Raw genomic sequence first — 14,318 nt, 5'->3', positions numbered from 1 at the left:
ACGGAATTGTTTTTAAAGATTTATCATGATTTTCCAAACAGCAGCTTAAGTATGATTTGGAAGACTCACTTTTTATTATTTTTTTGACAAAAAGAATTAGAAAATACATTTAATCTTTAGTCAGAGCAATCTTCATCATTTATTTATTTATTTATTTTTTGCAGTACTCAGGATCAGACCACCAGCTTTTTGTATGCTAGGCAAGTGCTTTATCTCTGGCCCTTTCGCAAGCCCTAGCTGTAATAATCTTTGTTCTTAAAACCCCTCCTTTCCTTTTTCACATCTTATCTGTCTGTCTTTCTATCTATCTATCTATCTATCTATCTATCTATCTATCTATCTATCTGTCTATCTGTCTGTTTTTGGAAGTCATTGTTCTGTCACGTGAATTTCAGGGACTAAATTCAAATTATCATTGTTTGTGTATATGTATGATACATACATACATACATACATACATACATACACACATACAAACATACGTGCACACCACAGGTGTGCCTGTGGAGGTCAGAAGAGATCATTGGATTTTCTGGAACTGGAGTTAAAGATGGCTGTGAGCCACAGTGTGGGGGCTGGGAATGGAATCTTGGTCCTCTGCAAGAGCAATGAGTACTCGTAACCGTTGAACTCCAGCAAGGTAATCAGTCTTATTGGCAAGTGCTCTTATTCCCTGAACCATCTTGTGGCTCCACTTACAGTAATCTTGATTAGAGAAGTCATAGTTTCATTTTACTCTTCTAAGTCATTCTGTATCTGGAACTTGACATCCTCCTATGGGTGCTGTTTTTATCCAAAGATGTGTTGGGTGTTTCTATAAACCTTGGTTAGCATAAACAGTGTTTGAAGAAACTAATGAGAAATTTTTCTTTTCTTTCTTGATAATTTTATTGTGTATTTTTAGCTCTAACACTAGGAAATTTAGTGCAAATATTTGGAGTTTAGATTTTGAGTGCTTGGAGGAATATATTTAATTAGAATATTTTTTTTAAGGTTCATTTATTTTTTTTTCCCAAAACGGGAACTAAATTTACATACAAAATATTTTAACTATAGGTGAACAAGATAATAAACAGATACATGGCCATGTAAAATAGGCCCATTATAAATTACATAAGCATATGAATTAGAAGTGTTAATAAAATGTGAGTTTTAGATTTTTATTTTTTGTGTGCATTGTTGTTTTGCCTGCGTGCCTGTCTGTCTGAGGGTGTCAGACCCCTGGAGTTACAGACAATTGTGAGCTGCCACGTTGGTGCTGGGAATTGAATGCCTGAGTTCTGGAAGGGCAGACAGTGCTCTCAACCACGGAGGCATCTCTCCAGCTCCAAGTTTTAGTGAGTTTATTAAATGAAACCAATCTCGTTCTTGAGTTCCAAAACTCTTTAAAAACATTATACACTGAGTTTGTATCAATAGTGTCACAAAACGTCAGGCAAACTACCTGTTACTTTGGGTAACCTTGCAGTTTACTAAAAATGTAAAAAGCGCCAGCAGAGTTTATGCACAGTAATTCCTGGGAGTTTCCGGGTTTTAGTTCTTTCGCTATATCCGACATGTTTAAAAATTAACAAATACAAAATAGCACTGTTCTGTGGCATTTGGAACCTTGCAATATTTCACATGGATGGACCAAAGGCTTCAAGAGACTGACAGCTGTATCAAAGGAAAATGTGTGTGAACTACATGCGGATAAGACAGATGGCCCTAGATAGGGACAAAAATGCAGCTTTCTAGCACTGAGGTGAAGCCAGTTGCACCTGGGTCCATGCATCACCGAGAGACCTTTTTGTTTATCAGCGTGAGCAGCACCTTGAACTCTGAGGAGCCGCTGTACCTTGCCAACATCTCACACGAATCCTGAATGTGCATGAGCTCTTCACAGTTTCTAGGTGAGAGAAATACCCTTCTGTCACACTAACACTGTGAGGAAGTCCGCCTCAGCAGACAGCATGCACACTGAAGCAGCACTGGCCACCTGTGTAACCCTGTTGTCCAGTCTTTCTCGTGATCCACCATGTCTGCAGGAACCACAGGCCATCATGCTGGTTTCTCCAGCACGCCTGGATGATAAACATTGTGGATTTTCTAACTGGGTTCTGGCACTTGTCTCCTTTGAACAAGCCATTCAGTGTGTGAATTCCAGTTCTAGCATCATGTGCATAAATGTGGTTGCCTTCAGCATGGTTCAAAAGGACACAGGAAGCCATCAGCATCTACGTGGCTTGGGGTTGACACCTCCTGAATTTTGAGCTGTAGTTCGTGTGCTTCATTAAGCATTTCACTTCAAATCCAGTCAGGTTGTGCCCTGGTGTACTGGTGCTGTGCCTCTCTGGGAATGTCAAGTGCCAGAAGAAGCTCTCATGATTGCAGATTGGGGCAGTTCCCCTCTTGCAGTGCATCTTGGACTGTTACGCAGGGTCAGACATTGTCCTTGTGTAGAAGGCATCTCTCTCTCTCATGCTTTTCTCTCACCTGTGGGCCGTCTCCAGAATGTGTTTTCTTAAACAAAACAAAACACAACAAACAAACAAAAACTTGATCTGTTTGATGGAGGAATCAGATGATGGTAGTGCTTCACCCTCATCGGAAGTGGCCAGTGGAGACCAGGTCGCTCTTTGGCAGGTGTCTGCCTTCTTCAAGTCATTCTGTTCTTAAGCGTGCATGAGTGATAAGGTATGCTTGTGGATGAGTAGAAGTCTGCCTTGTTCTACACCCACTTATCTCTTCTTCCTCCATTAAAAAATTAATTGTTGTATTTGTGTGTGCATGTGCATCTGTGTGTAAATGGGCACGTGCTTGCCACAGCATGTGTGTAGAGGACTGAGGACAACATGCAGTTGGCTCTCTTATTCCCACTGATTGGGCTCTAGGAATTGAACCCGGGGCAGCGGGTTTTGTGGCTTACTTGAGTCATCTTGCCAGTCCCTTCCCCCTTCCCCACTTTTCGAAAGCTTTGTTGAGACAGAGTTGAGTTTGCCCCTGCAAGTACATTCATTCTTTGTTTCTTAATCTGATTTTTGAGAAGAACTGGAAGAAAGTGGTAGTAACTTGGCCTAGGGAGCTCTTGAACAGTGGAATGAATGACAGATGCTATCGGAGCAGCCTTTGTTGCTGCCTGCAGAGGCGATGGAGGAAAGATGGCAGGGAAAAAAAAATCTGCAGGGAGGAAGGTGCACGTTAGTGAAATATTTTTGAAGAGCTGTTTGGACAAAGACTGACAGCGAGAGAGGGAAGTGTTTCTGGCATTAATAACAGTAGAAGACTCAGAGAGGAGCCAGGTTAGAGTATGAAATGGTGAATTTATTTGAATATGGGCTTTTTTTAAAGATAAGTTTTTGGAAATAATATGACCAACAGGTGTGACTTGAGGTGCTTAGATGTAAACATTAGAATCTGTGCGCTGTTAATGTTGGGGGATTTAACAATGCTTCCCAGGAGCTAAGAAGCAGAGGCGTGTGTGCTTGCGCCCCTGAACAGTAAGAAGGAGGAGGAGCTGTTAGATGACAGTGCTGCACATGGAATATTTTTCCACCCAGACATTTTATTTTTGGGGGTGTGTTTTGGTTCAATAAATTTTTTTCTTTTCAGGTAGATAATTTGAGAATCTCTGAATATTTTTGAAAAGTCGCTGTTCATTAAAAAGTGGTTGTCTGTGGGTTTTTTTCTGTGGCAGATTTCTTCTAGTCTTTCATTTTAGTTACAAGTACATTGGAGTTTGTTTTGTTTGTCTGATGAATTAGGAGGAAATTTCTGTAAAAAGAAATATTGCAGAAAATGTGCTTTCAGTGAAGAAACAGTTTGTATTGGAAATGTTCAGTTCTTCCTTTACGGACGAAATTAGAAATGCTTTTATGAACTGACTTTGTGCTGCCATGTGCATTTCTAAAAATACTCATTTTTTTCTTTCTGAAGCTGGAAAGTTAGTCCCTAATACAGGTTAAATACACTCACTTATCTTTGTTATTTGCAGTAATATTAATTGAAAACCTCCCTTGAAGTTGGGTGTAGTGGTGTATGCCTTTAATCCCAGCCCTTGGGAGGCAGAGACAGGTGGATCTCTGTGTGTTCAAGGCCAGCCTGGTCTATGGATGAATTCCAGGACAGCTAGAGGCATGTAGTAAGACTCTGCCTCAAAAAACAAACAACAAAAACAAAAAAACAAACCTTCCTATATATTATGCCATTCTGTACCTAAGAGAGCATGTTAGAGTTTATTATTTTGGTAGTTTGTGGAGAATATTAGATTGAATGTTCACATACAGCTTAAATAGATATATAAGTATATATACCCTATAGTTTGTTTTTGATGCATACTGTGCCACCTCTTTAAAACATCTGTAAAGATTTTTTTCATGTCTATGCATGTTTTGCCTGCACGTGTGTGTATATGCACCACGTCCCTGCCTGGTGCCCACGGTGGTCAGAAGACTGTGGCATCCCCCGGAACTGGAGTTATTGATGGTTGTGAGCCACCGCGTGGCTGCGAGGAATGGAACCTGGGTCTCCTGCTAGAGAAACGTGCTTCAACTGTTGACCATCCCTCCAGCCTCTCTGCCTCTTCTTTCCCCAGTCTGTTTCTTACGTTAGTTGTTGTCATTTTACGTGTAAAGGTGCATCATGTACTTGCTGGTGCGCAGAGAGGTTTGAAGAGGGTGTCAGAAGTGCTGGGAATGGAACCCAGGTCCTCTGTAAGAAGGGCAAATGCCCTAACCCGATGAGAAATCTCTCCAGTGCCCCTCTGCCAACTTTTAATACTGCTTGGCGGCTTACACACTTCCCGAGTGCATGCTGCACAGGGACCTTTCTAGTTTTGAACTCCCCGCTGTGTAACTGTGGCTTAGGAACTTGAGTCGCCTTCTGAAGCAGCAACTGTCAACATGTTTAGCCTTAGGGGACCCTGGTTTACTTAGAAAACTTTATTGTGGAACCTGATTTGCTTTATATTATCAGTCACATGCTGTTATTTTGTCACGCTAGATGCTAATTGGGAAATTTAAAAAATACTGTTTTACTAGAGCAATAATAATGGCAACAGTAATATCGTGTTAATGTAAGTAACATTTAAAAAATACAAGTAACATTTTAAATTGTCAAACTGTCATGTCCAGTGTATCAGAATGAGCTGATATTTAATGTTTATTTCTTCAGTGTTTGGCAATTTCTCTTATATGAAGAAAATTGGGCCTCATACAGATAAGTAATCAGAAAAAACAGTGTCTTTGGGTAATTGAGGATTTTTAGTAAAATTAAAAATTCAACAAGTAATACGACTTTATTGAAATATAGCTTGTATATCATAGGGTATATTGAGATCAGGCATATAATTCAAATTTACCGAGGCATCCAACCATAATCATAATCTAGTTTTCGGTGCTGGGGATGTAGCTCAGTGGTGAAGCACCCCCTTGCTTTGTCCCCTGCACCGCCAAAGCGCCCCACCAGCTGTAAGCAGTTCTAGTCTGTGCATGCGGTAGTTTCTCAGATTTGCAGTTTAAGCTCTAAACAAACATTGACCAATGAGCTTTTCCTGAGTTGTTGCTCTAAATGCTTTGGTTCACCTTGTACTTGAAAGGATCTAAGTTTTTGCTTATCCCAAAACTACCTTGGAATTTTTTTTTTATGTTTTCTGTACATTTAAAATTTTAAATTAAAATTATTACTTTGTATGAGTGTGTGCAGTGTGTGTGTGTATGTACAATTGGCAAAGGATGTCGTGGTTAGAGGGAGATGGATATTAAGATTTCTGGACAGGAGACCTGTTTCAGCAGAGCTGCTATTACTCAGCGTTGTACAGTTCTAGAAGTGAGGGAGCTTAGTGTCGAGGGCTCTGACTGCTGGCACACACACTGCACACTGAGACACTCGTGGAGAATTTTAACCAGTCTTTTCTCACCCAGTTTGTGCTCGAGGAACACAGCAGCATCTTCTCCACCCCAGTCCGCTTACAGAGTCCCGAGCCAGTGTTGAGCCCATGACTGGGTTTCTGTCAGGGAGCTCAGTGGAATGCTCTGAGCTCTCCTTCACTTTGATCGCATTGCCCTGACTTAAGGGTCATTCATAAAAGGAAGCTGGCACTACTGAGCAGGATAAATACACGGCTGTCTTAAAAATCAGCCTTTACCTGAAAAGTGCCGTCTTCTTGTAAGTTTCACCAGTTTTTAAGGATTTACTCACTTATTTTGCATGTGTTCATGTGAGCAAGAGAGCACAGACACGCACATGCCATGATATATGTCTAGCCGTCAGAGGACAACTTCTTGTAGGTCATTTCTTTCCTGCTGCCTTGTTTTGAGGCGGGGTCTCTCATCAGCGCTGTCATTTTGTGTGTATGCTTGCTTTATATGTGGGCTTCCCGCCGTCTCCTGTCCCTGTCTCCCCTTTCACATAGATGCTAGGACGGACGATCGGTGCTTACCACCACATCTGGGTCTCAGGTTGGTCACGCTTGTTCTACAGGTACAGTTAGCTACTGAACCATCTCCTTGGACTTTAGCTGTTCTCAAGTGAGGACCATAAACTACCTGGTGCAATATTTAAGTGAGAGTAAATAAATAATATGTGTTAAATTGTGGGCAAGTGTCTGGCATGGCGTCGGCAGACCTTTAATCCCATCACTTGGGAGGCAGGGGCAGGGGGATTTCTAAGTTGGAGGCCTGTCTGCTCTACAGAGCGAGTTTCAGGACAGCCAGAGCTATAGAGTGAGACCATGTCTCAGAAAAAAGGGCAAGACTGTTTGACATGTGCAATAGATGTCAGGTGATTGAAAAGTTAAGTTACACGACTATAAATTTCATGTATTTTTCAAGTATACATGTACCTCATAATCTGCTCCTAGAAGACATTCAGTAGCATGGTACCCCCTTTAAGAAAGTGGGTCACAACGCATAATAAACACTGGAGATAACTAATGGGGATAGCCAGTCAGCCTTAATATTCCTGGAGGAGTTACTAGGAACTTTGAGTAGGATAATTAGTTTGCAGGGTTTCCCGTTACAGTGATGTTCATTATTTAACATTTTTATTTCCGTAGTGACTCATCTGTGAATTATAGAGCGCTCTCCCAAAAGGAATGTAATACTGCTTGAAATTGCTTTTTCTTCTCTGAGTGTGTGACATGCTCTACCCCCTCTCCTCCTCCCGTGGTAAGGCGTTTCAGGCTGGTTATTTAGGAACAAACGCTGCAAGTAATTTTAACTGTCTATTCCTCGTGAAGGAAATCTTACCTCCTTAAGGCGGTGGAGATTTATTTAGTATAGTCTGCCTTCGGTGCTTACATTTACTGCTTCGGCTGAGTAGTTAGGTCAGCTGTGTGCTTTCTCTGCCCCTCTGAGCTAGTAGGCTTCCATTCCAGCATCTGGCTCCTGAGTCTTTATTGGTAAAGTGGAATGTTTGGGATTTTCTTTCTTCTTCTTCTTCTTTTTCTTTTTTCTTCTTTTTCCTTCTTTTAAAATATAAAACTCGGCTAGAGAGATGGCTCAGCCATTAAAGGGTAGGCTCACAACCATGAGTATAATAACACTCATTAAATGCAAGACTGCACTAAAAGGCATCCACAGAAATTCCAAGAGCAGAGTTAGGAATATAATAGACTCCCTCACTTTAGAAGGGGTTCACATTGAGAGGAGGAGTGAGAGAATAGGGGATCTGTTGAGGTGTTTGGAAAGGAGTTTAAGTAGTTTAAGTAGTTGATCTCTATCTGCAGGAGTCATTGGTACATCAGTGCTTTCTCCTTTTTTTAAGATTTACTTTGTGTGTGTGTGTGTGTGTGTAGGTTTGTGCACACGAGTGCAGGAGCCCCCAGAGGCCACAGGAGTTGGGTACTTCAGGAGTTGGAGTGACAGGGAGTTATGAGCCACCTGATACAGACACTTAACACTGGTCTTCTGGAAGAACCATGTGCTCCTAACTGCTGAGCTATCTCTCCAGCTCCGCTTTCCCTGGATTAAGTAGGCAGAGAGCATTAGAGTAACAGTTCCCAGGCTTGCTTTAAACATCTTTTAAAATACACACTTATTTACCTTGATATGCACATACAGGCCGTGCTGTGCGTGTGGAAGACAGAGGACATCTTGGGGAGGTTGGACTTCTCTTTCTTCTTTGTGTGTGACAGGCCTCAGGCTCAGGTCGCCAAGCTTGGTGGAAAGCACCCTTATATAACAAGCTGCTTTCTGGCCCCACACCTAAAAAGTTAAAAAGTAGGAAGAAATTGGGAATAACGATAAGTAAGACTGGTGTGAGTTTGTCAAATAAAAACATTTACTATTACTGCCACTTTACAAAAGAAAAGCTAGTCATATCAAAAGAGTTAAAATTGTATAAAAGGATGGTTCTTTGAAAGAAGGTAGCTTTTAATATGGTGGTCAGGAAGACAGTAGATTTTAATATGGTGGCTCAGTGGGTGAAAGTGCTTTTTGCAAAGTTTGATAACTTGAGTTCATCTTTGTGGTGAAAAGAAAATAATTGATTCCTACACGTTTTCTTCTGACTCCAAAATGGATGGCATGGCATGAATGAGCTGGCTCCCTGTCTCTGTCCCTTTCCCTGTTCCTCCCCCTGTCCCTTCCTTCATCTGTCCCTCCCTTTCTCTCCCTCTCTCCCTCCTAGCCTTCTACCTCTCTCTCTGCCTTCCTCCCTCCCCCTCTCTTTCTCTCATACACACTAAATAAATGTAATTAATAAAAATTACAGGGGTGGTTTTGTGAGCTCTTGGGGATTTGGTTGTAGACTAACTTTGGGAAGCATCTGAGGTGTCATAGAAGTCCATGAGAATTTGTACTTCCTGCAAACTATTGGTTTTAGTTTAATTGTCTGAAAAATCAAATTTGCGACATGAAGACTGTATGCAAAGTTAGGGTTTCTAAAGCTTTATTGGAACAGCTGTGCTTATCCCTGCGTTGTCTGCGCTTTCCCAGGAAGCTGGTAGAGTTTGTTGTGGCAAGAGTGCCCTTTACAGAGCGTGCTTATTGACATGGTGTAGGCAAGGGATTAACACGCTGTGTAGCGTTCACAAAGAAACAGGCACCGTTTTCCGTGCTCTGTGCGAAGTGTAAGTAGTGTCTACTGTTAATTTATTGAAGTGGCCGCTGGGGCTAAGAGAGTGGGCTGTCCGAAGCCATGCTGCCAAGCAGCAGAGACAGAGCTTCAGCTCAGAGTGTGCCTCCGCAGCTCTGTGCCTGCGTACTCTATACTGACCGATTTAAAAAGGAGGAAACCATCTTTATATTGTGGTTGCTCACAGCCACCACAAAGACTTGAATTCAGTATTCGTTACCCCAGGATGTGCCAACGTTCGGGGTGTTTGTAGTTAACTGTGGGTTTCCCCGAGGTTTGCTGATTGAGTTGCTGTGCTTGGTGATGTTGTCCTTACCGAGCTTATGAACAATAAGCGTGACTTCTGAACCATGAAAGACTTCAGTTTGTATGGCTTTAGGATAATAAATAACTATCAGTTTGGGGGAAGGTAACTTCTGTTCTTCACCCTTATCATAAATTAACATCTTATTGTTTAAAGGATAAACCTCTCAATTCATTATTTTAAACTAAAACATTTATTAAAATGGTTCAGGGGTTAAGAGAGATGGCTCAGGGGTTAAGAGCAGTGGCTGCTCTTCCAGAGATCCTGAGCTCAATTCCCAGCACCCACATGGCAGCTCATAACCATCTATAGTTGAGATCTGATGCCCTCTTCTGGCGTGCAGGTGCATATGCAGGTAGAGCACTCATATACATAAAAACAAGCAAATAAATCTTAAAAAATTAAACAAAATATATTCAGAAGTAACAAAAAATAAAAATTAAATGTGATTCTTTTCAAGTAAAAAAATTTGGCTTGATAGAATATATATGCTTTGTATGTTAAGTCTGAAGAAAAAAATTAGGTTACCAGTGACTGGATATGTAGATGGAGCTATTCAAGCAAGTCTCCGTTCTCCTTATTTTTTTTTTTTTTAACATATGTAATTATTTACTGGTTTATTGGCTGATTAAATTTTGTGTTGTGTGTGTAGGGGACACGTGTGCCATGGTGCTTGTGTGGAAGTCAGAAGACAGATTAGAGTCAGTTCTTACTCATCACGTGGGTTCTGGGGAATCATACTGAGCCAGTTTACTAGGTCACTTTTTTTCTTTGAGAAAATAGGCTTTTAGAGGAGGAAAGCAGGTTTCAAAAATTGCTTGAACAAAAAAATATTCACAAATAAGAATGCATAGTGAGTCTGGAGAGATGGCTCAGCAGTTAAGAGCACTGGCAACTCTTCCGGAGGACCCAGGTTCAATTCCCAGTACCCACATGGCAGTTCACATCTGCCTGTAACTCCTGTTCCAGGGTATCTGACACCCTTACACAGACATACATGCAGGCAAAACACCAATGTACATAAAAAAAAAAAAAGAATGCATAGTGATTCATATTTTACTAAAATGCTTTTAAAATTATTTTTATTTTGTACTTTGGCATCTCACTGTATAGCCTAGGATGGTCTTTGAACTTGAGATCTTCCTGTGTCAACCCTTACAGTACTAGGACTGTACACTTAGGACGTTATGTCAGGCTTAAACTGTGTGTTTAAAGGCAGCTTTCTTACATTCTAGAGACCACATACATTGCTGACTTAAATAGAGGTCTGCAGCGTCTCAGGGGTTAAATGCCCTTGCTGCTCTTCCAAAGGTCCTGGGTTCAGTTCCCAGCACCCACGTAGTGGTTCACTGTCCCAAACTCCAGTTCTAGGGTTTCCACCACCCTCTCCTGATCACCATGGACACCAGGCACTTTTTATACACGCAGACAAAAATGTTGCTACACATACAAAAGAAATAGAGGTCTAATGGCTTTGCCTTTTCTGTGTTAAAGTGAACGGTAGTTAGAGATTTGAAAGTGATGGGAACTAGGGCAGGCGTGAGGCAGGCCGAGGCAGGGAAGACTGCCGTAAGTATAAGGCTAGCCTGGGCTTCAGAGTGAGAACTCAGCTGGTCAGGGATACATACTGAGACCCTGTCTCAGAGAGCAACAACAACAACAAAAAGAACAATAGCAATTAATGTTTACTTCAAAGCACAATGATTTTACCTTTTTAAGGTTGAAAACCCAAAGAAGGGCTTAGGTGTTGGTGAAGATGGGGCTTTTGAGATAGTGGTGACGTTGGATTTTTGGTTCATTTTTATTTTCCTCCTTGGGAAGTTGATTATTGAGAAATTTAGAACTCACTTACAGGATTGAAACACAATGTATGTGTAAAGCTGATGAGTAGAAATTGAATTTGTTACCGTTGGCAGATTTCTGACCTTTTTTTTGGTGTGTTTTAGGCAGGACCTCACACTTGGTCCCAAATTCATGGTAATCCCTTTGCCTCTGCATTTGGATACTGGCAGGAGTCATCCTGCTCTACTCTGATCTTTCACGCCTTTCCTCCTCCATCCTTCTCTCCCTCCCCTCTTGTTTGCTTCTAGGTTATTGCTTTTTCAATACGTAGGGTTGCATTGTTTTTTTTTTTTTTTCCCTCTTGTCTGTTCCATTCATAATTTAACAGGAATAAATTTGAAAACTATTGACTATTATGATAGGTACAATTAAACCTATAACTTGACTGCCTAGATTGAGGTAGCATGTTAATAATTCTTGTGACAGATGGCTTACCCGCCTTCCTCCTCTGCTGTTTTTTTCCCCCCAGAGAATAAATTCCATGTGTTCCCCTTTTTGGCTCTAGTTGTGTTCTGCCCACTCGTTGGCTTCAGAGGAACTCCAAATTGGATTACTGGCTACCAGCATTTTAGCAGGAAGTGGATACAAAGTGTGGCTCCTTGTGCCAAGTGTTAATTTGTCAGAAAGATTATAGTTTTATAAAATTAAACAGTATTTTTCAGTCACACCAAATTAAGCTAGTTTTATTTTTTAAAAATATACTTATATTTTTTTTATTTTAAATTATTTGTGTGTGTGTTTGTGCTCGTGCACATGTGAATGCAGGTGCCTGTGGTAGCCAGCGATGCCTGACCTTCTCCCCCCACCCTTCCCGAGCTGGAATTTTGGGTGGCGGGGAGCCACCCAGCCTGGGTGTTGGGAACCAATTCAATTTTGTTGTAGGCAAGAGCAGTGTAAGCTGAGTACAGCATCTCTCCTCTCTAGAATATACTTTCCAGTCTGTTATCACACTCCGATTGTGTGTGTGTTTGCACGCTCACAGGCAGGGTGTGGGTATGGATGTCAGAGGCAGCTTGTCAGTTCTCTCCGTGCACCACGAGGGTCTGGGGATTGAGCTCAGGCTGTCAGATTGGGGTCACCTGTGTTTACCCACCGAGCCATCTGGCAGGACCTTTAGCATATATCTCCCAGTTGATGTTCTATAGTAAATATTTTAGTGGCATATTTTCCAAAGTAGGTTTTTAAAATCTGAATTTCACATAATCAAAAATTTATAGTGTGTTTGTTTAGAGCACCGAATGAATAGACCTAATTGTACTGACTATAGTATAGCACATAACCAGAGCAGAGATTCTTTTGAAGATTCCCCCCCCACACACAGTTTCTCTGTGTAGCCTTGGCTGTCCTGTAACTCACTCTGTAGACCAGGCTGGTCTTGAACTTACAGGGATCCTCCTGCCTCTGCTCCTACCTGCTGAGTACTGGGATTAAATAGGTGCACGCCACCATTTCCTGGTTTTTCATTTTTTTATCTATCTATCTATCTATCTATCTATCTATCTATCTATCCATCCATCCATCCATCCATCCATCCATCCATCCATCCATCCATCTATCTATCTATCTATCTATCTATCTATCTATCTATCTATCTATTATTTTTTTGAGATAATCTTGTTGTATGGTTCAGGGTAGCCTTAGACTTATAATCAGTCCTTTTGCCTAAGTCTTTTGAATGCTGGGATACAGGTCTATACTCCCATGCCCAGCCGTGACGGGGATTAAATATTACAGAGACTTTTAGTAACTGAACCTGTGATGTGTAGTATTGAACTTTGTATTTATCTGTCGGAACTCTCAGTTCATGCGGATTTGCTGACCTTTCAAGTTAGACCAGTGAGGGATTGCTAGTGGCTGCCTCCACTCCTGCCACTCCTCCTGCTTTTAAATTCAAGTTAATTTATTTATTATTCAAGTCAGACTATCTCTGTGTAGCCTTAGCTGTCTTGGAAATCCACCTGCCTCTGCCTCCTGAGTGCTGGGATTAAAGGCGTGCACCCTATACCTGTCCTCTCATGCTGTGGAGAAAGATCATGATCAAGACAACTTGACCAGGGAGAGAGGGAAGGAAGCACAGAGACTGTTCCTGGGAGTGGCTTGAACCTTTTAAAGTCGCAAAGGCTACCCCACCCCAGTGACACACCTCCTGTAACAAGGCAGCTACTTCCTAGTCTTTCCCAAATAGTTCTTCCAGTGGAGGACCACGGCTCTCCAACATAAGAGCCTGTGGGGGACCATTCTCCTTCAAACTACGACACCCTCCCCTCCCTCTTTACAGTGAGCCACCATATATGGCTACTTAAAAGCTTTTTAAAAATTTCAATATTTATATTTTTCTGTGATTTTTGTGTTTTAATTGGATGCTTTTTTTTTTTTTTTAAACTTGGCTAGCAAATGTATTTACTTAACCTTAGAGAGTACATAATTCAGCATTTAGGCAAAATGAGTGTGAGCTATTTTTCTCATGGTCTTTCCCTGCGTGTTCTGGAAATGTGTCGTGATTACGTGTGTGGTTTCCCAATGAGAAGAAGGAAGAGCTCTAACTGTGTTCATTCATATAAGATGACTGTTGCTGTCACCATAGCATTGTCTAATCAGCATGTCAGTAAGTAGGTTTTGAGTGCCTGTCCTGAATGTCAGCTAGCGTGCTTGGTGTTTTGAGGGATTTAAAAAAGGAAAGCAGGGAGAAAGAGAGGAACAGGTATGCACTTAAAGAGGTTAGAATAAGATTAACATGGAGTGTACTTATAGTATTTTGACCTGGGTGCTTCAGTAGTGGAGTTACCTATAAGATGAAGCTTTTTCCTCATATATACAACTTCATATATACAACTTCTTTATATAAATGAAATATTTAATGTCAAAGATAGCCTTGAATTTCATGTTTTACATATAAGTGTATAAAGTTGGTATGTCTGAGAGACATATTTCCCACAATATTGACATGTACAAATTACTGCCATAGGAAGATGCTCCCCACAAATTAGAGGGAATGTGTACTGTGTGTGTGTATGTACCGTGGAAGTAGTGTAGCTTAATTATAGCATGATTTTAAAGCGTACACTGTGGACTCAGTCGGCTTAGAGGTCACTGATTCAAGGAATGATCCAGGGGATTC

General features: G+C 41.2%; 1 protein-coding gene and 1 pseudogene across 12 annotated transcripts in view; one reads left to right on the top strand and one right to left on the bottom strand.

Moving 5' to 3' along the window:
- The window catches only part of Erc1 (ELKS/RAB6-interacting/CAST family member 1), a 270,194-nt gene that overhangs the window by 25,562 nt on the left and 230,314 nt on the right, over positions 1 to 14,318 (top strand). The window lies entirely within an intron of this gene.
- Positions 1,774 to 2,462, bottom strand: LOC110546044 (caspase-6-like; annotated as a pseudogene).

Source organism: Meriones unguiculatus, chromosome 5 (genome assembly GCF_030254825.1).
Source record: "Meriones unguiculatus strain TT.TT164.6M chromosome 5, Bangor_MerUng_6.1, whole genome shotgun sequence".
Classification (NCBI taxonomy): domain Eukaryota; kingdom Metazoa; phylum Chordata; class Mammalia; order Rodentia; family Muridae; genus Meriones; species Meriones unguiculatus.
The sequence above is the reverse complement of the archived record's forward strand: the minus strand, read 5'-3'. Positions and strand labels throughout refer to the sequence as shown.